General features: G+C 35.1%; 1 pseudogene; it reads left to right on the forward strand.

Annotated features, from left to right (window-relative positions):
- Positions 1–18,030: 18,030 nt before the first annotated feature.
- Positions 18,031–21,843, forward strand: LOC100512896 (large ribosomal subunit protein uL30 pseudogene; annotated as a pseudogene).
- Positions 21,844–23,470: the final 1,627 nt, after the last annotated feature.

The raw sequence follows: 23,470 nt of genomic DNA on the forward strand, positions 1-23,470 counted from the left end.
ATATAAACATGGTATTGTTCAGATCTCAATATAGGATATTGAAAAATTGTAATTTTCTTCTCTTTTTCTGAGAAGGAAACTGAGCCTCTGAAAATTTAGTGATTTCATGTGCCTAGTAGCAGAGTTTGAATTTTAATTTAGCTCTGATTCCAAATCCTCTGCTTATTTTATAATCTCCCTCAAACAACTACTTCAATATACTTATATTTCCAACTTGGGAACTCCTTGTTACTCCTTATCTTTATTGATTGCTTAGTTGATATTTTCAACTTAGATGAATTAAAAAAATAAAATAATAAATCTAGCCTTGCAAAAAATAAAATTAACTATGCCATCACCATCCGAAATGTCAAATATGAACACAGAATTGACCAGCTTGATGTTTGATATGTTAATGACTCCTTTCAATGAGTGAAAGGAAGGGAGGGAGGGAGGAAAGGAGGGAGGGAGGAAGGGAGGAAGATAGAAAGAAAGGGAGGAAGAAAGAGAAGTGCCAGCACATCCACACTCGCACAACATTTGCTTATTAACTTAAATATATTAGGGGCTTTATTATCTCTATTGTGAAAGAAGATGTTATTCCACAGATAAATATTGATAAGTGCTAACGACCCAGAATAAACTTTATTTATCTTCTCTGACAGTAATGGCCATGATCCTCCATGCTTCTCTAGTAACTTTTTTGTATTTGTTTGTTCAATTTCATGTTAATTACTTTTCATATCTCTTCCCACAACTAGACCGTGAGTATCTTGAGACTTTTTCGGATTCCTATTTCTGTTCTGTCTGATAGGCACTTAACACTTTTCCTAGCACAAGAATTTGAGATCATTAGAATTGGCAAAAACTGTTGCTGGAATGAATGTCTTTAAATTTGACAACGTAGTGATAATATTTCAAGATGCATTAGTTTGTCATTGCCTACCTACATTTAATATTTCTGTCATTGGGCATATCAACATCTATTTTAACAAGGTTTTAGAACGCCAAAATTTGTGGTTATTTAAAGTAGGCTTTTTTGATGACTTTTATGATGATGATGGTAATAAGGATGATATTGATGAAAGAGATGATCATTATCAATAATTTCATCAACACTATCACCATCTAATAAGGTGATTACTGTTGATTCACACTAAGAAGTAAAAATACAGTGAAAGGATTTGACCATAATTACAAAGACAAATAAGTATATATATAATACATATATAATATATTGAGGTGAAAGAACACCCATCATATTTACCTTTTGAAAATCAGGATGCCTATTTCTGCTACTTAATGGATCTGTGATCTTGGTTCTGCCATTTTGTCTATAAGTGTGTTTCATTATCTTTAAAATGGGGAAAGTAATAAATCCCACCCATTACCTTTCGAAAGGTCACACTGGACACTCTTTTTGAAAGAGTTTTGTGATCTATAAAGCGTTTGATATACAGATGTCAGTTAATTTTATTCCTGAAATTTCTGGTTGAAATTTATCAGTAAGTATAATTTAATTGCTGGTTCTCTGGGAGCCCCACCTCCTTCACTAATCTGAGGTCAATTTTCTCTTAATATTTCATCAAACGGATTGAGATGCAGTTCCTCATATGAGTGGACCACTTAGTACCACATATTCTCCAAGAGATTATATTTATTCTTGGCATGTCTCACCCCGATTTCCTGCCTCTGATGCATTCGAATCGTTGATATTAGCTTGCTTCTTCTATTTCTAGGCATCTTTGTATACATCTTCACTTTCAATGACCCCCCACATTGCTTCATCTCATAAAACAACAGTAGCACACAGCTCTTCTGTGAAGCAGATTTCTGATGATGATTTAGAGTGACATTTTAGAACAAACATTGGGTAGAAACTTTAAAATTGAATGTAACTCTTTTTTATTCTTAAAAAAAAAAAAAGAACAGTTGGAGTTCCCATTGTGGAACAGTGGAAATGAATCTGACTAGTTTTCATAAGGATGTGGATTCAATCCCGGGCCTCACTCAGTGGGTTGGGGACCTGGCATTGCCATGAGCTTTGGTGTAGGTCACAGACATGGCTTGGATCCCACGTTGCTGTGGCTACGGTATAGGCCGGCTGCTGCATTTGTGATTTGACTCCTAGCCTGGGAATTTCCATATGCTGCAGATGCGGCCCTCAAAAGAAAAAAAAAAACAAAAAAACCCAAAAAACAAAAATAAAAACAGTCCTTGACACTTCTCTACCTTGACGGTTTTTTTGCTGTTCCTGTTGCAAGTGCTGGCTGTGGACTTCTCCAGTCTTTTTCTCCATAGAGATTCTTTAAAAAAATTTTTTTTTAAATAGTTATTTCCCCAATACAATTTTTTTTCTACTGTACAGCAGGGTGACCCAGTTACCCATATTACACATTCTATTTTCACACATTATCATTCTCCATCATAAGTGACTAGATGTAGTTCTCAGTGGTACACAGCAGGATCTCATTGCTAATCCATTCCAAAGGCAATAGTCTGCATCTATTAACCCCGAGCTACCACCCCACTCCTTCCCTCTCCCCTTTGGCAACTACAAGTCTATTCTGCGAGTCCATGATTTTCTTTTCTGTGGAAAAGTTCATTTGTGCTGTATATTAGATTCCAGATATGTGATATCATATGGTATTTGTCTTTCTCTTTCTGACTTATTTCAGTCAGTATGAGAGTCTCTAGTTCCATCCATGTTCCTGCAAATGGTATTACTTCATTCTTCTTCATGGCTGAGTAGTATTTCATCATGTATCTATACCACATATTCCTAATACAATTATCTGTCAATGGACATTTGTGTTGTTCCCATGTCTTGGCTGTTGTGAACAGAGCTGCAGTGAACATGCGGGTGAATGTGTCTTTTTTAAGGAAACTTTTGTCTGGATATATGCCCAAGAGTAGGATTGCTGGTCATATGGTAGTTCTATGTACAGATTTCTAGGGTATCCCCATACTGATCTCCACAGTGGTTGTACCAGCTTCCATTCCCACCAACAGTGCAGGAGAGTTCCCTTTTCTCCACACCCCCTCCAGCATTTGCTATTCTTTTCCTTTGTCTCGGACTCCTCTGTTAGTCCTCTTCTCCTGACCCTCCTGGGGAGGAAGAAATGCTATGTGAAACTTCTCCGTAAAAAAAAAAAAAAAAAAAAAAAAAAAATGAGCTCTTTTGTCTAAATCTATAGACCTAGACTCTACATGGAAAACATGTGCTTTTCAAAACCATGTGAGGCAGCGAATGCTTTTGCTTTTAGTTTTTGCTTAAAAGGTAGAAAAGTTCTGCCTCAAAATGGATTGTGGCTTTTCCTTGTGTGAAGTTGTGCAAGCTGAAGACAGCTTTTAAACTAATATGATTTTATTTCTTTGTCTGTTTATGTGTTAAATTTTTAAGACAAAAAGTACAAATAAGCCATCCCTTCCTACTCCATGGAGGTTAATTTTGCCTTACTTTTGGCAAAATTTATAATAATAACATGTTTTAAGTTATTTACTCTTTATTGAGTATTTTGCTCCCAGTCAAATAGAATTCTAATGAGGAAGAGCTATGTAATTTTTCAGTTTGTAGTATCTATTTTAAAAAAAGGAAAAAACAAAATTAATTTTAATAACACATTTTCATTCAATATATCCCAAATTTTATCTCTCCAATATGTAATCTCTGTAAAATAGTAATGACATCCTTTTCTTGTAGTTGGTTTTTCAAATCTCACCGAATATCCCAGTTCACATTTATAATCATCAATAGCTGTTTGTGGCTGGTTTCTACTCTGTAGTCCAACATGATTCTAACCACAAGGGAGTGCTGAGGGTCTTACACAATTCTCACAATGGCCTGATCGTTAATTTCACTGACAGATAAGGGAAAGGAAGCACAGAGGAGTTGATTGAGATGTTTAAAGTCACACAGCCATCTGAAGGCCAGAAATTGATTTTAGCCCATTGTGACTGCAGAGTTTCTGATCTTAATGTTATGCTTTAGTTGGTATTATTAATATTTGGCTACGTCTCTGATAAAGTCAAAATTAGGTACCCTTCTTTCTTTTTTTACTGCTTGTGTAAATTTGGTAGAGAGTGCTGAATTGGCATATCCATTGGACTAAAATGTTTTTGTGGTCAGAATGTTATTATAAGAATGGATTTATGTTGCATAAGTACATGCTGTTCTTTTGAAATGATGTACCTTAACACTGCCCCAAAGGGATTTTATCTATGCAATTCTTGGCTCTTCTACTGAGTCAATCAGAAAAAAAAAAAAAAAGAACTGATTTGTGGGTGGGAAGTGGGGTTGAGCTCAGTGGAGAGCCTACCACATTTTAGTAATTACCGGTTTCATGTTAATTTGAGGAATCAAAGTCGTATCTTATATCATGATTCCTTCCAAGTTACTTATGTTTCTTTCTTTAAAAAGAAAATAAAAGGTACTATTGGTAAAGGAGTTAGCTCTGCTGGCAACAATATTCTTTTAAACATTTTTTTTTTTTAAATTTTGTTTAAAATGAGTAATTTTTTTCAGGAATATCTGCTCATTCTTCTTTCACTAAGAATTGTTAAGTAGAATTATTTAGCCAGATCATTTAGCTTTATTTGCACTCACTTTTTATAATGTAAGTTGCCAAAATATTTCACGTAGAAACCTAATCTGTTTTTACCAGAATTCTCATGCAGTGACTGTCATGGAAGATCTCCTCAGGCTACAAATGAGAAGCAGAGGCTGTGTGACGTTTTCAGTCTCGAAGGCTCTTGGTGACGGAACTGATGGAGAACTTCAAGTGAGTTTGATCAGCAGTTCCATGAGGACCTTGCCTGTGTGGTTGTTTTCTAGAAACCTGTTCTCTCTGGATTTCCTGGAGTTGGTTTAGTTGCACCAGGGCTGTGGCCATGTTGTGTGGGCCTTTGTCAATTTTCAGTGTAAACCTGGCAGAGATGCAGAAAGGAAGGGTGACAGCTACACATCTCCTGTGCTGACTGGCTGGAGGAGGGATGTAGCAGAAAATCCTGTGTAGTTTACAGGAGATGGAATAAGTTCCATATGTTGCCCACGCGGGCAGACAGTCTTTGTGTACACAGTCAGGGCTGTCCCAGTGCCTATATTTAATTTCCACACAAAATAGGGGCTTTTCTAAAACCCTCACCACATTTTGCTGTGTGCACAATTCAGAATATTTTCCTTTGTGAATCACACATTGAGAAAAATAGTGTTCTACCCACATGAACTATTAATTTATTTCTTTATAGAAGATCATTTTCTTTTTCTCTTTCTTTCTTCCTTTCTTTTTTAAAATTCATGTTTAAGTTTCAGGTTGAACCAATAAATAAAAAGAGCAGGTTGATTTTGCCACTACCTTTCTTCTGTCACTAGCTTCCAAGCCTCTAACTTAATTTATCTTCTCTGTCCTTCTCTCTCTCCCCACACAGTGAACGTAATTGTTAACTTGTAATTAGTTCAGCAATAGCATTGCTTGAGACCTTTTCCACTATTTATTTTGCAACCTCTCTAAATCCCTGTGCTAAATTTAAGCAATAATAACATTTGTAAAGAAGTCTGGCCAGGCCTGGCTAGTATTCTATTACTGTCCTGGTGGGCCTCATATTCTAGAGGTGTGAAATTAAGCAATAATGAATTAGTTCCTTTTAGAGAAAGCAACTACATTTATTGAGAACATTATATGTCCCAGGTATTTGCATGTAATCTCCCTTAATCCTCACCTGAAACCACTGAAAAAGGTATTATACATCTTCATCTTGCACTTGATTAAACAGGCTCAGAAAAAAGTTACTTTGATTATGAACAAGCAGCCAGGAATGGGCAGCGGTATAATTTGAGGTCAGGTCTTTCTGTTACTGCAACTCTTGCTTTTTCTGCTACATTCTTCTGTGCCGTAAGCAGAAACTCAATCTACTTGAGAAACTAAGAAGGCTCTCCTTTTTTGCTCAATTTAATTTTCTTTGCAAACATTATTCATAACTAGAGAGTCACTGGTAAGCATATACTGCTCCTTCTATCTCAGTTCCCTGAAGAGAGAAACAAAACCTGGATTTGGGGGGGGGGGTGTTTAACAAAATCATTAACAATTTCCTAAAGAGTTCATCCATATGCTGCTGAGAAAAGAGAATGGCCTTCTTTAAAAATTATCTTCTGTAATGAAAATGATAAAAGTTTTTTTTTTTTCTTTTAGGGATGCACCTGCAGCATATGGAATTCCCAGGCTAGGGGTCCAATCGGAGCTACAACTGCCAGCCTAAGCCACAGCCACAGCCACATGGGATCTGTGCCTCATCTACAACCTACTCACAGCTCACACCAACCCAGATCCCCGACCCACTGAGGGAGGCCAGGGATGGAACCCACATCCTCATGGATAATAGTCGGATTCATTTCCACTGTACCATAGCAGGAACTCCTGATAAAATTCTTTATAGAAGGTTTTCTTGTGCACACATGGATTTTTTCCCTTTGGATGTTATTTTTCTCACCTATAATACATGTAAATATAAATCAGTTATCAATATTAAAGTAACTTTTTTCCTTAAAATCCAAATGACTGTTTTTGAAAAGAAAAAAAAAGCATTATCAAGATTCTCTTATCAACCTCACTGTTTATTATCATCCTATGACTTTCAGTTTAAACAAGATTTTTCTAAACCTTTTTTTTTTTTTTTTTGCATTTCATGTTATGCAAAGCCTGTTCTACTTTCACCTTCCATAACTTCCCCTACAAACATTTCTCCTATTTCTGAAACCAACTTAAGGGGATTTGGCAAGAAAAAGTATAAAAGATATATGAATCACTTCCTACCCTACAATTAACACAAGAAGAGAGAACTCAGTGAAAACAATAATTCCTCAGGCATATGTGGTTTTTGTTTTTAAGCCAACATAGTTTCCCTCTGAGTTCATCAGCTGCCATTTTGTAAATGAACCTTTTGCTTGCAAGAATCAACTTTAAGTGCTTTAGCAAATTACAATTCACACTGCTCTCATCATTTAATATGAGTATACTCAGCAATTGATCTGCAAGATTTTTAAGGAACCACCCTCACTGGCAAAAGCCCCAGGAAATCACTCTGAACCAGTTGTCTGGGAAAAACAACCTTGTAATATTTGCTCTATGCATAAGGTACATTTGAAGGATGTGTAAACATAGCAACATACATTTAAAATATGAGCAACTTTTTTTTTTTTCCTCTCTGTTGCTTCAGAGACTGGAGTACTAAATGAAGAAGCTACTTTCTGTATGGCCAAATGTAAGCAATAGATTAGAGAATGGCAATCTTAGATATCTCATACTTGCTTAGATCTTTGACAACTGTGTTTTTATTTATTTATTTTATTTTTTTATTTTTTATTTTCCCACTGTTCAGCAAGGGGATCAAGGGGATACAGTACATTTTTTTCCCCCACCCTTTGTTCTGTTGTAACATGAGTATCTAGACATAGTTCTCAATGCTACTCAGCAGGATCTTCTTGTAAATCTATTCTTAAGTTGTGTCTGATAACCCCAAGCTCCTGATGCCTCCCACTACCTCCCTCTCCCATCAGGCAGCCACAAGTCTTTTCTCCAAGTCCATGATTTTCTTTTCTGTGGAGATGTTCATTTGTGCTGGATATTAGATTCCAGTTATAAGTGATATCATATGGTATTTGTCTTTGTCTTTCTGGCTCATTTCACTCAGTATGAGAGTCTCTAATTCCATCCATGTTGCTGCAAATGGCATTATGTCATTCTTTGTTATGGCTGAGTAGTATTCCATTGTGTATATATACCCCATCTTCCGAATCCAATCATCTGTTGATGGACATTTGGGTTGTTTCCATGTCCTGGCTATTGTGAATAGTGCTGCAATGAACATGCGGGTGCATGTGTCTCTTTTAAGGAGAGTTTTGTCCGGATATATGCCCAAGAGTGGGATTGCGGGGTCATATGGAAGTTCTATGTATAGATTTCTAAGGTATCTCCAAACTGTTCTCCATAGTGGCTGTACCAGTTTACATTCCCACCAGCAGTGCAGGAGGGTTCCCTTTTCTCCACAGCCCCTCCAGCACTTGTTATTTGTGGACTTATTGACTGGTGTGAGGTGGTATCTCACGGTTGTTTTGATTTGCATTTCTTTTATGATCAGCGATGTTGAGCATTTTTTCATGTGTTTGCTGGCCATCTGTATATCTTCCTTGGAGAACAGTGTATTCAGGTCTTTTGCCCATTTTTCCATTGATTGATTGGCTTTTTTGCTGTTGGGTTGCATAAGTTGCTTATATATTCTAGAGATTAAGCCCTTGTCTGTTGCATCATTTGAAGCTATTTTCTCCCATTCTGTAAATTGTCTTTTTGTTTTCTTTTGGGTTTCCTTTGCTGTGCAAAAGCTTTTCAGTTTGATGAGGTCCCATGGGTTTACTTTTGCTGTAATTTCTATTGCTTTGGGAGACTGACCTGAGAAAATATTCATGATGTTGATGTCAGGGAGTGTTTTGCCTATGTTTTCTTCTAGGAGTTTGATGGTGTCCTGTCTTAAATTTAAGTCTTTCAGCCATTTTGAGTTTATTTTTGTGCATGGTGTGAGGGTGTGTTCTAATTTCATTGCTTTGCATGCAGCTGTCCAGGTTTCCCAGCAATGCTTGCTGAATAGACTTTCTTTTCCCCATTTTATGTTCTTGCCTCCCTTGTCAAAGATTAATTGACCATAGGTGTCAGGGACAACTGTGTTTTTAAATCATTAGTGAGAAAACATTTTCTTACTAATTTTGCATTCCTGAAAAATGTCCCCTGCAACATTCTTAAAATTTCCAGGAAAAATAGGTACATTAACTTATAGAAAACTAAAGAATACAGATAAATCAAAATTGGACTACAGTGAACCTGGGATCTATGGTAGGTATGTATGCACGTGTGCATATATATATATATACATATATGTAAAATATATCAACTTGTACAGCACACACATTGTCAAAGAAAAATTGCGCTGGACTGAGTTAAATAGATGAGGAAGACTTTATCCAAAACTACTGCAATAGAGATCAAGATAGGGTGATAAAAGAGAACTCAATTCCTCTGAAGCAAAAGGCAGGAAAATGTTTAAGTACTGAGATGAGCTAGTGAAAAAGTAGTACAGAATATTAGGGGAAGGGTTGGTCAACATGATTAGGCCATCTAGCTTTGCTTTTGCTAATCGTCTTCTGCCTCAGTTAGGCTCCTCTTCCCAGCAGGAGACAGGGGCTCTATCTTCCTTGATGATTCCCTGATGTCCAGGTCCTTGAGAAATACATTCCTAGATTATAAATCTGGTCAGAGGCTGGGAGACATTTCACAACTGACAGGGACAAATAAATGACAACTGCAAGTTTTCTATAGTAAATGCTCTAAGAAAAGGGAGGTTAGGGGTTCTACAGTCAGGAAGAAACCTGTCAAATAACGTATATATATGATAATGTAGTAATACACATATTGATATATATTGATACATAAAATAATGCAATGATAATGTAAAGTACATGTAATGTTGATATATTGATACAAATAATAATACAATGATAATATCAGGCATGCATATATATCTAGCATCTTATCTTGATGTAACTTAAATATTTCTATATATTAGTCCCACATTTGTGAACAGAAAAGTTGATGTTATATCAAGATAAGAGGTAATTTATTAACAGCTATGCATTTTCAAGAATCTATCAGGCAGCATTTGGAGGAAGAATTACCTCATACTGTTACAATCTCCATAAATATTGCACACAACAGTTTAAACATAAAGCTCTTACATAAGAGGAGTGATATTCATATTTCCATTTACAGCTTGTGAACAATCTAAAAGTCAGTTTTTCTGGAAAATGTGTGGGCCATCAAGATTCTATTTTGTCAAGAAAAACCTCTGGGACATTCATAGAGAAAACAGAAGCACCTGGAAAGAATATTAATAAACAGTGGTTAGGGAGATTTCAATTAGAGATAGAAAGTGGTTCAGTAAAAAAAAAATCTAGGCAAATGAGGAAATATTAGCAGAGGTGAATTTGCTAGAGAAAATACAAGCTTTCTAGAGATCAGTTTATGGTAACTCTCACTTACGACCTTAACTTTGAATATTTTTTTTTCTTATATAAGGTGGAAACATCTTTCCTTTCCATTGAAACAAACTGCAATAAACCTAAAAAAAGAATCTGGGAGTTCCCAGGTGAAGGAGTTTGTGACATCACTTCTGTGGTGCAGGTTCAATCCCTGGCCTGGGAAATTCTGCTTGCCATGGGTGCAGCCAAAAATAAATAAAAAATAAAACAGAATCTGGGCAAAGAATAAAGAAATAAAATTCAAGTGGAGAGATGATGCATTTGGCAAGGATGCAATTCAAATTCTTATATGTGAAATGTTAGTAATAATTATCAAATGCTGCATATATTGTATATAGCCTGTCACATATAACAAAAGCTGCTATTATAGTGTAGAATATAGGACTATTTCTATGATATTCGTTAAGTTATTCTCCATACGTATTTTTATATTTTTCATCAAGTCCTGTGGTTAAGAAAATTCTTTTCAAAATAAGGGTTCCCAACTGCCAACTCCAGTCAACATCCTGGTTTTCAGAATAAGAAACATGGAATAAGAGGCATTTAAAAATATTTTCCTTGTTTAAGGGTTGCTATTCAATGTGCAACTATGCAGTGATGTACAAGCTGCTCTTCTATGAGAATCAATTATTCTGATTCCTAAAAATTATTAATGAAATATTTTACATTTCTTTTTTCATACTAAGTCTTTGAAGCTGAGGAAAAAGTCTAACAACAGTAAACTGATATTCACTTACTTATGAGATATATCAAGAGATAAATCATGCATATATATATGAAGTCTCAGAAAAGGAATTTCAAGATAACAATGGATGAAAGGTAAAACTCTTTAAAGGACAAATTTTGTTTTTTTTAGAGAAGTTTTATGTTCATAGCAAAATATGTGAAAAAAATGAGAATTGCCGTATACTCCCTGTACCTACACCCTCCTCCACTATTAACACCCCAGACTAGAGCAATGCATTTTTGACAACTGATGGACCTGTACTGAAGCATCTTTATCACTTGAAGTCCAAAGTTCACCTTCATGCTTACTGTCTTACAGTCTATGGCTTTTGACAAATATATAGTGACGTGTATCCTCCACTGCAATTTTACTGCCCGAAAATCCTCTGCTCTGTCTTTTCATTGATTCTTCCCTCCCATTTGGCAACCACTAATCTTTTTACTGGCTCCATAGTTCTGCCTTTTCCAAAATGTCATATAGTTGCAATCATAAAGTTGGTAACCTTTTTAGATTAGTTTCTTTCTCTTAGAAGGATACACTTAACATTTCTCCATGTATTTTCATGTCTTGATAGTTCATTTCTTATTATCATTGACTAACATTCCATAGTCTGGATATACCCCAGTTTATTAATTCACTCATCTGCCAAAGGGCTCCTTGATTGTATCCAAGTTTTGGTAACTATCAATAATATAGTACCTACTTGAGTAGAAACCTTGATGTAATACAGTTCCTTTGCTCCAGAGTATAACTTCTTTGAATATATACATTTTCTCCCAGGTGCATTTAAATATTAATTCATTTGATATCACATAGCACATTTTGAGTCCTAACTTTGGCAGAAATCCAGTCTTCCACTTTTATGCAATGTATTAACAAACAATTTTAATTGGATTCATTGAGACCGTAATATCAACAAGATGTGTTTCTTATTCGAAGCTGAAATCCTTAATATTTGCTTTCCCCTTTCCCTCTTTGCAAGAAATACTTCTCTCATTCCCTTAGCCTACCTACATCACACATCAGTTAAGACATTTTACCAGGGATGCTTTTCCTCATCTATTCAAGATGAGAGCAAGGTTCCCTGTCTCATGGCTCATAGTAACCTGGCTATATCAACTAGCATTAGTAATTATTCATTAGATTGCAGGCTGTAAGGAAATATGGATAATGCTTGCTTTTTCAGGACTTGAGCACCTAATGCAGTGCCTGGCACACAGTAGAAGGTTTGTAAATAAATAAATGAATGAATTAATGCATTAGTAACTAGATAAATGCATAATATAAATAATATTCATAAAGCATGATACAAAGTAATAATATTCACCTTTTTATATTTCTCATTTATATGTCTTAGAATTACATTCAATTTTATCAATAACAATGCAGAATATAACTTCAATAAATTTTGATGAAATGCACTAAAAACATTTGTAAATGAGTATACACTATTCCACAGTGAGAGAGATAAAATATGTAAAAGCTATTACTACATTCTTAAGTCATACTCAATATTATTTATTATATGTTATAAACACACACACTCTTCCTAGCATAGTATCACCTATAATATTATAATTTCTGTTTCATTCCCATTCCCTTTAAAATCCATATCTAACCTTTAAACTTATTGAATTGCATTGTTTTAAATGACTTCTATAACTTGTCAAGGTCATATTATGGTCATGTTGAATTTTAATCTTGACATTTAAAGTGATAATCAGTTTTAACAACTAAAGAGAACTGGATATTACTAAGTTCACAGACTTTTCTATCATCTTAATCTCAATGAAAATACTAAACAGCTTCTGGCCCAGGATTGACCTCTACATGTAAAACTTCTGTCCACTTTGGCTGACAAAGAGCTACTAATGAATTTAATTGTTCAACCTACTTTGTTTCCAATGAATAGGTCTATGATGCTTATCTATTTTTATCAGTTTGTGAATGAATTCAATTATTAATATTTTGTAATATTAATATTTAATGTCTGTTTTCAAGTTTGGATCAAAAGATGTTACTACTTGTCAAAATACATTACTACTGTCAAAATAGATTCATAATGAGAACAATTAAAGTAAAATTTTAATCTGCTACCATATTTATTTCCTTTCCTGCATTGTTCCCATTGTGCCACTTCCTTACTTTCTGAATCTGGCAGCTGCATGTATGATGTCCTTCTCTAGATGCTGTGCCATGAAGAAGTCTTTGTAATTATAATAGGTGATCATCTATAACAGATAATAAGATAAATGTGTTTGTGCATTCCCAATCACAAGTTCATGTCTTGGACAATGAAATGATTTTACTTGTGCTTGATTATGAGAATTTCTTCCTCTGAATAAGTAAGACCTTATTTTACCTCTTTATGCAATTATCTGTTTATAGTTCTACCTTTGCCCACTAGACTAGATACTCCTTCAAGACAAATGAATAATTCATCCATCTTTGATCCCCAATGCTTGGGACACATAAGTATTTGTTTAATAAATCAAGCACTGGTATGCTATAAAGTAGGAAAATTTGGAGATGTGAGTGGTCAAGAGGGAGGGAATTAAATGCCCCTCTGAATTCTAAGAATAACATACTTAGTATGGGATGGGGGAGTAATCAAAGGGGCTGACTAGTTGATGGGTAGTATGTATTCCATTTTCAAATTCTTTATTATGAGCATCCCTGAGTGCACCTTGAAATGGAAGATAAGAATTTCTATTTTATTTTGTCTCATGAGGAAATGGTATGTGTGTCTCTTCTCATGGCCTCTGTTGCTTCTCTACAAATATTTCTCCAATACCTTGATGCAATTATTTTCAAGAACCCAAGAGATTTCAAAGGCAAATGACAAAAAATAGATTTTTTTCATTTTCTGGTGTTTGGAAAAACACATAAAAATATGTTTAAGATTTTCAACCATATTTAGATTTCATGAGATTTTACTCATCTTCCAGAAGAAAAAAATAATTAAATAATCAATATGATAAGATGCATATATAGGTATATAAAATCATTCTTTTAAAACAGCAAATAATTTATATTCCCATTGATGATTTGCAAACTTTTAATAGGAACTAAGTTTATTTCTTTCTAAGTCTTCTCTAACCCCCCCCTCCCCTTTTGGCTTTTTAGGGCTGCACCTGAGGCATATGGAAGTTCCCTGGCTAAGGGCTGAAATGGAGCTACAGCTGCCGGACAGCCACAGCAACAACAGCCACATCTGCAACCTACGGCATAACTCACAGCAATGCTAGATCATTTAACCCACTAAGCAAGGCCAGGGATTGAACCCGCGTCCTCATGGATACTAGATGGATTTGTTTCAGCTGAGCCATAGACGGGAACACCCCAAACCCCCATTTTAATACATTCTCTGAAAATTTTTTCACTTTGACCACTCTAGATGCATTCTAATAAACAATAGATGATTTTTAAAATTTTCATTTTAAGTGTAAATATTAAGATAGGCTAAAAATAGTACAATGAATGCTACAACTTACCATATGTTATTTGTACCTGATCAAAAGATTTTCCAGTAATTTTTGCATTTTATTTGCCTTTTGCTCTATAATGACTAACCTTCTTTTTCTTTCACTTTGCAATCTGGATTTTGATTTTTCATATTCAATTTTGCTTTTAAATAAATTTATACTCTTATTTTTCCTCTGTTCTGGATGCTTCATTTTCAAGAGAAAATTTGTTTCCATAAATACTGAATGTCTTCCTACCTGGAGGAATTCTAATACATTTACCTTATGTTTTGGACATGTGCCATTGTCTTTAGGAAGGCTAAACGCACATGCTATTTTTAGTAGAAAGTTATAAATTATACTTTGGGGGGTAAGTTAAAAAAGATTATTTCAATAATTCAACTGAATACGTTTCAAGCATATTGATAAAGATTTTCAAACTAATTTTGTGTGTGTGATAACCATCCATTAAAGATCTAAAATGAATGCCTGCTATTTTAAAGCATAATTAAACCAAGGAAAAGCTGTGCATAACTAGCATGTTCTGTAAAAATAATTGGCTCATTAACTAAACTAACAGCCCATTCTCATTTCTAGATTTTAATTGAAGAATGGGTGGAAACAGTAAGGTGAGCTCATTGCCCAATATACATAAGCATGAGACAATTAAAATTTCTGTACAGATGCCCATATTGCTTGAAATCTTATGAATATTGTTGTGGAGTACAGAATCACAGGTGAAAGAAGCACATATTTGACTGTTGTTTATGTGTTCACACACACACTCGTGTATACACACTTCATTTTTGTCCCCTCCCCTTTTATTTCACTCCCATTTCCTCTTTTCTTAGATAATTGTTTTCACGGATGTAATATAAATATTTCAACCCATGGCCTAATGTTTTTACCATATTCAAGTAAATCCATGAAAAATAGATGATTGTTTTCAGACTTAAAATTTTGTGTACATGTCCTCATGCCAAAGATATAATCCTGAAAACCATTTATCACATATTTAATCAATTCTTTTGATTGAAGTATGCCGCCACATCTTAAAAATGGTTTATATACATCTTCTGCAGCATAAAGTGGAATGTTTGAGTCTTTCTTTTTTTTTTTTTTTTTTACTTTTTAGGGCTGCACTCACGGCATATGGAAGTTCCCAGGCTACGGGTCTGCAGCTGCTGATGGAAGCCACAGCTGTGGAAACACCGGATCCAAGCCTCATCTGCGACTTACACCACAGCTCATGCCAATGCCAGATCCCTGACCCACTGAGTGAGGCCAGGGATTGAACCTGCATCCTGATGGTTACTAATCAGATTTGTTTCCCCTGTGCCACAATAGGAACCCTAAATCTATTTACGTTGTCTCTGTAATCCAATATATTGTGATCATTGATATACATTGATCTATTTTTCTTTTATTTTTCCAAGTTTTATCCTTTTTTGTATTATCCTTGCTTAATCACGTTTTCATTCTCTTTTTATGGTCTACGATTTTATGAATCATATACGCAGTATTTATTTTTTTTGGTTTCTGAAAATTTTAGTATGTATTCCTAACCTTGAAAAGCCTGAAACGAATTATCTCTTCTTCCTAAGTAGTTCATGGATCCTTAAAATTTTAAATCTGATTTCTAATATTTCAGTATATTATCTAATGTTTTAATTTTACTTTGTACCTACTTCTATTTACTATTATTTTAAAAAATAATAGTAAAGATTATTAACTATGAATAACGATGGTTATTCAAATTCAACCACTACAAATTTCTTTGCTCATCATTGTTCAGTGCACCCTACTTCTTTTTATGCTTATTTTCTCTCTTGCTAAAGACCGTTCTTTGTACATGGTCTCCAGTCTTGACTAAAAATACATGAGATTTATGTGAGAAGTTTTAAAGTTCTAATTATTCAAGCACCATCTAGATCACTTAGGTTAAAAAAAAAAAAAACCCTCGAAATATAGGATTCAGTCATCAGACTATTTTTTTTTTTTTTTTTTTTTTTTTTGTCTTTTTGCCATTTCTTGGGCCTCTCCCGCGGCATATGGAGGTTCCCAGGCTAGGGGTCGAATTGGAGCTGTAGCCGCTGGCCTACACCAGAGCCACAGCAACGCGGGATCCAAGCCGCGTCTGCGACCTACACCACAGCTCACGGCAACGCCGGATCGTTAATCCACTGAGCAAGGGCAGGGATCGAACCCACAACCTCATGGTTCCTAGTCGGATTCGTTAACCACCGCACCACGACGGGAACTCCCAGACTATTTTTTGATGCTCCTCAAACAACTCCAATAACTGCCACTACTGCTTTGATCTTTTTTTTGTTTGTTTGTTTCAGTTACAATCTGTGTGTGGTAATTCCTCTTTGTCTCATATGAATGAAAATGTCTTTATTTCTTGTTCTTGAGTAATTTTTTTAATGAGGTTTAGAATTTTAGTTTGGATAGCTATATGTCCTCAATACTTTGAAGATATTATTCTATTGTCTCCCCACATCTATTTTCTTTCTGAGAAAACAACAACAGATATTTAAACCCAGCCCTCCAAAATAAGGGGTATTGTTTCCAGGGTCCCCTTGAATTTTTTAGCTTTGGCTCCAACTCCCTACTTTAATGTTGAATTTGTTTTTCCCCTCTAAGTCCTAGGACTAGGGATTCCCCTCCATCCCAATTTTTGTTAAGTTTGTCCATTTATTATTTGTTGCTTTTCATGTGTTGCTGTATGTAAAAGCAACATGTAAAAGAAAACACATGTATGACTATGTGTTCAAACTGGAAGAAAAAAATTCCCAATATCAGTTCAGCCTATCCTATTGACTGAAAGCAACTCCTTTGCTTTTTTTTTCCCTTTAAAATTAACTTGAATGTTCTGTCTTACATTCAATAAACAGCACTTTTCACCCTTCTTGAAATGTCTGTGCTCAGTGAGGACACAACTTGATTTGTCACAAATACTGTTCTTCCTGTATGTGACTTCATGCAGAGTTCCATCCTGCCCCATATACGAAGAATATTCTTATGCTTTATTTCTAACTGGCAACATTTCTTTGTTTTTCAACTTACTTCTAAGTTTTACTTTTAGCAGGACTGTAGAGATGTACACTTACATCTTAATGGATCCAATTGGACTTAAAAGAATAGATTTCTGTATCACAGGGGCATTTGTCTTTACAGATACTGCTTTCTATTCTCTGCACCTGTTTTCATGTTATATGCCCAGTGTGACAGGAAAGGAGTTAATTTATTGAGTGTTATAGATAATAAAGATTCCGGCAGACTAATGTCATTTAGTATTGTTTTCATTATTTCTGTGAATAACAACAACAACAATAACAGTAATATAAAATGTGATTTCTACCTATAGCAGTCTCAGTTTTTCTTAAATGCAGTAGAAGGCCCTTCACACTCTATTTGTCAGCTTGGCTTTCAGGTTTTCATTTTGTTGGCTAGAAGACAGATAAAGGGGATTAGGGACCGAACTGAGCCTGGTTTCTGCTAATCTCCAACTTGAATTCTTTCAAGGGTTGCAAAATATGATTCAAGTATTTCACAGGCCTTTATAACCTGAGCCGGACTTTGTCATCTGTCTGGTATATGTGCCATCATGGGTGGATTTGGAACTGACATTTTATATCTCTGATCTCAACTGTATAAATATTTGTTTAGAGTGACTATCAACATAGCACACAGGCATTCTCCTCTGATGTATAGATGATAGCATAGTTTTTAACTGGGGCCCTATGCACTGGGCAGGCACAAACTGACAGAGGACAATGAGGCGAATTTTCAGAGAACGTAGAATTTATACTTTTCTTAGGTAAAATGTAGAGCGGTTGCTTCTCTGCCAAAAACCATTTTTAAATAATTTGGGTTACATTAAACATATCTCGGTACTATTGTACTATGGCTGTGTAAATTGTTAACATTAGGGAAAGAATATTAGGAAATTCTCTGTATTCTTCTGCAAGTTTTTCATAAATCTCAAATTATTTCAAAATAATAATTTTTTAAGACAGAGAAACTTAAGAGGTATTTCAGCCAATTGCCATGCATGACTTTTATTTTGATCCAGAATAAAACAATAAGCTATTGAAATAAAAAACACTTGGAATTGGGAAAATTTGAACACTGAGTGGATATTTAATGATATCTAAAAAACTTGGTTTCTTTTCAGGAGGATAATAACATTGTTGTTATTTTTGTTAAATAAATCTTTTCTTCCAGAGGTAAATGCTGGAATATTTACAAAAAATTTCTCATATATGTAGCCATGTATCTGAATCTATAATGGTGAGTTGGTTTTCTCAAATACCTTATACGTAGAATCTTCCTTTAGTTGGAATTAAATTGATCAAGGTTCTACTTTTTTTCCCATATTATCTTCCAAGGCATTATCCCCTGGGAAGACTGTCTTAAATCCCCAAGAGAAACAATTAAGGCAATATTATGTAAATATCCTAACCCTTAATAGATGAATTAATATTCTTGAAGTTTTAGCTCATTTCATGAAGATGGGATGAAGTCAATATTAGCGGCATTGTCATTTATCAGTAAGTTATTTGTCAATATACTCAGTATGCACATAAAATCTCTAGTTTTAATGAGAGAAAGGATCACCTCAAATATTTAGCAAATCTTGAAAATGATATGGATTGAAATAACGGGCGTATAAAGACACAAGCTTGGAGAGATTTAGCGACATTTATTTCTAACTAGTTTTTCTCAGATGAGGAAGTTAAGGCTTACACTTTAGCATGGTTTGAAAATCCCTCTAAAAATTATCTGACTTTCTCTTAGATTAAAGAGTAATTTAAAACTTTAGGAAGAGTGAAAGTGATCAAATGAATTCCATCACTTAGCCAACAATTTTTTGAACCATCACCTTTTGACAAATATTGTACAAAAACTGGACTGAAAAGATGAATTACAGCACCCCTACTTCCAAATCACTAAAGAAAAATCTTCTCATCTTAGTCTATGTTGAGGTAATTAAAGATGATGCCATAAAAATTTATTTTAAAATGTTAAATGTGTAAAGTTAGAGTATATTGTTTTTGAGGTTAGGATGTCTTGTTTTGATTCTAATGATGCTGAAACTAGATAGTGATTATATTTTATGTTTTTTTTTCTTTCTATACCCACACCTGTGGCATATGGAAGTTCCCAGGCTAGGAATCAATTGAAGCTGCAGGCCAATGCTGCGGTCAAGGCCACACCAGATCCAAGCTGCATCTGCAGTTTATGCTGCAGCTTGCAGCAATGCTGGATCCTTAACCCACTAAGTGAGGCTAGTGATTGAACCTGCATCTTCAGGGAAACTATGTTGGGCTTTTAACCCACTGAGCCACAATGGGAACTCCAATTTTTTTGCATAATTTTTATGGTAGTAAGATAAAAGTTTGATCACATGATGTAAATGTGGTCCTCCAAGGTGATTTTTTTTTTTTTTTATTGTTAGGGCTGTTACTGTTGTTACTGATAGAAATTTGTCTAAACTATTAGAGAAAAGGTGGCAATTGATATCTAATCAAAAACAAGGACAAACTAATGAATAATTAGAGAATATGTATCACTAGTAAGCTAAGGAAACACAGTGGTGGAACTTTTGCTTATCATAAAACTTTAACAATGAGTAGGTGTTTTCTAGGTGTCTCAGGTTTGGGAATATATGCTATTAACCAGTGATGGATCTCTACAGTAAAATTTGGAAACGTTTCTTAGGTATTACATTTTGCTTAAAGCCACAGTATTGGAAAGGTGCTGGTGGAAGAGCCAAGCAAAAAGATCCCTTTTGTTCCAGAAAATCTCTTGAAAAAGAGGAAGGCCTTTCAAGCCCTTCCCCCTGGGGAAAGCAGGCACTTTTGCAAAAGAAAGAGCAGAGGAAAGGAAAAGAACCCAAGTTTAAATGACTAGAATGGTTCCTCCGTGATTCCTGGTGGGCAACTACTTGACAGAGTGCACTTTAGACAACTAGATGTGAATCAGTCTCACGGCTTGGAGGTGCCAGATAAATATTCCTTGGCCTTTGTTGTACACATCCCAAGAATTAATGGGGTGAGTTTATTGGTACAGAGGACCACTGCAAAACTTACCCTGAATAAGATTTTCAGTGGTGTCTTGATGAAAGTAACCCCTCAAACCATAAAAATGCTTCATACAGTGGAACCTTGGATTTCCAAAACTTAAGCCTGTTAGGGAACTCATACTGAAACATAGAAAAGCCAAGGTCAAGAATAAAATCATCCCTCTTATGGAGAACTCTGTGATTGAGGAGCACCTGGGAAAGTTTGGTGTCACTTGCTTGGAAGACTGCATTTATGAAATTGCCTTCCCAGGGGAATAATTTTCAGATCATCTCAGGGTTTTTGCACCCTTTCCAACTCTCAGTGGCCCATCATGCTACCAAGAGTAGAGTGGGCTTCCTCAAAAAAGTGGGTTCACCTGGCTGTTGAGGTGAATGCATCAATCAGTTCACCCAGCAATTGAACTACCTCAGGATATTTGAAAGTATGGTGCACTGGAACCATGCGTTTTTGTTTTATGCAGTTGTCACCCAGTATCTTCAAGGAAGATTGTTTTCTTCTATATCTTTAGAAACTGGAGGGGAAGGGTCAGGGAAAGATGGTAATTTTCACAGCTGGTGCTTTTCATGCCATCCCAATTCCAGGGAAAAGTTCCTGTGTGTTTTCTGCCATGACCTTCATCTACCTCTGAAAGTAGCAAAAGACTCATGCTATGGAGGAGGGAGTCCTGTGCTGTCACATATTCTATCCCAAGGTTAAATGTTGATGAAGGAACACCCAAGCATGAATATAAGATAGCAGTGGACCAAGTTTAGCAGTATACTTGAATCTGGGGGTTCCTAGGGCCTTGTTTTGGAAAGAACTTCAGTACAATTAAAAGAAGAAGTGCACACAGATGATCCTAGCTACAAAACAGAAACAGATCACAGACATGGAGAGCAGATTTGTGGTTGCCAGGGGAGAGAGGGGAGAGTGTGGGATGGATGGGGAGTTTTGGGTTGGTAGATGCAAACTGTTACATTTGGAATGGATGGGCAGTGGGGCCCTACTGTACAGCACAGGGAACTATGTGTGATTGGGTCACTTTGCTATATAATGGAGATTGATGAAACATTGTAAATCAGCTATGCTTTAATTAAAAGAAAAGAAATGAACAAAAAAATAAAAGAGAGAAAGTTCACTTAAGACCTGTACTTCTAGAGTTCCTATCATGGTTCAGTGGGTTAAGAAACCAACATAATACCCATGAGGATGCAGGTTTGATCCATGACCCCGGTCAATGGGTTAGGGATCCAGAGTTGCTGCAAGCTGCAGAATAGTTCACAAATGTGGCTCGGATCTGGCATTACTATGGCTGTGGCACAGGCTGGCATCTGTGGCTCGGATTCGACCCTATCCTGGGAACTTCCGTATGTTGCAGGGGCCATTAAAAAAAAAAAACAAAAACCTTCTGGACAAGATGGAGTAATAGGAACTGGATTTACTCTCCTGGCTTAAACAGCTAAAAATTAATAAAATATATTAAACAATAATTGTTTAGGTTTTGAACAACAAGCAGCATAGGACAATGATTATATAAGGCTGTTAATTATAATCATAACCCATAAAAAGCAGTGGCATAATGTTTTATGAAATACAGTCAAATGTTGGTGTTTGAACAAGTCCCTGGTCATCTGTAAAAAATAAAGCTGGATTCTTTTTTCATATTTATTAGCAAAATAAAATTTTTAGGGATGAAATATTTAAATATGTTAAAATACTACAATACTAGAAGAAAGTATTTTTTCTTTAATAACATTTAATTTTACAAATTATTTTATCGTTTCATGTGTTGCATTTATTCCTTTAAGAGTATACAAATACAATTTAATACATGCAACATCAGCTAGAGTACTCAACACACAAAGAGTATTCAATGGATATAGTCTTAGTAGTAGGACCAAATTAGCCCTATACTAAATTGTTTCAGTTGCACCCTAATAAGGCTTACAAGCAAGCATCAATTGATCAGACTATTTCTTAACTACTTCCTAGAACAAAGTTACAAATCTTAAAAAAATACAAAAATGCCCAGGATCAAATAAAGTAAAATTCATAGTATCTGACATGTAATCTACAACTACCATGCATGCAAAGAAGGAAAATATAACCCATAAAAAATTAATTAGGAAAAACAGACTGAAAAATGATGCAGATGGTATAATCTGTAAGCAAACACATTCAAACAGTTACAAGTGCTTTTATAGGTTCAAACAGGTAAAGAATCAACATCTTAGAGATATAGAGGATAAAATAAAATAACCCAAACTGAGATCCTAGAGATGAAAAATACAATTTCTGAGATGAAAAATAAATTGGATGGCATTTAGACAGATAAGACAATGCAGAGGCAAAGATTTGTCTCCCCAGAGAAGTAAATTTTTATAATTATAATCTGTCCCATTGAGTAGTACAAATATTAAGTCTGAAATGAAAAACATCAGCTTGGTCATCTCTTTACATTTCAAATTTACATTCATTTTTCTGGTTGTGTTTCCAAAAATAATTAAAATCATGAAAGTTGTCTTTGATGGCATTAAAATTAAGAACCTATCGATTTTATGGATTGTCCTGCACAATGCAAATGTCTAAAGTCTAAATATTACATTTATATATTTTTTGCTCATTAGCAAAATGAAAGCATGAATGTACAAAACAAGTTATGGAGGAATATAGGAAAGTAAAGTTCTTACTTAAATATGGTTTACATAGTAAAAAAAGTGATGTAAGGATTAGCATTTTTTTTTTTTCTGAGAAACGTGAGTCAATTTAAAACGTAAATGGGAAGATGAATTTAAAGAATGATAATTACATTTTAATATCATTTTAATATATTATCAATCTTCATTTTTTTGTCACTGATAACATACTCTGCAGAAAATTGTAAGATATTCAAAATACTCGTTGAAGGGTGGGAAGCCAAGATTTTTAGTTGCTATAGAGGCACATATTAGCAAATACATTTTTTTTGAACCTCAGTACAGAAAATAATGCTCTTTATGCTAAGAGAACCCTTTTTTTTTTTTTTTTTTTTTTTGTCCTTTTGCCATTTTCTTGGGCTGCTCTCACGGCATATGGAGATTCCCAGGCTAGGGGTCGAATTGGAGCCGTAGCCACCGGCCTACGCCAGAGCCACAGCAATGCGGGATCC

This window comes from Sus scrofa, chromosome 4 (assembly GCF_054392235.1).
Source record: "Sus scrofa isolate SSC_HxYL_T2T_F1_AM1 chromosome 4, Sscrofa_HxYL_maternal_Yorkshire_Landrace_v2.0, whole genome shotgun sequence".
NCBI classification, from domain to species: Eukaryota; Metazoa; Chordata; class Mammalia; order Artiodactyla; family Suidae; genus Sus; species Sus scrofa.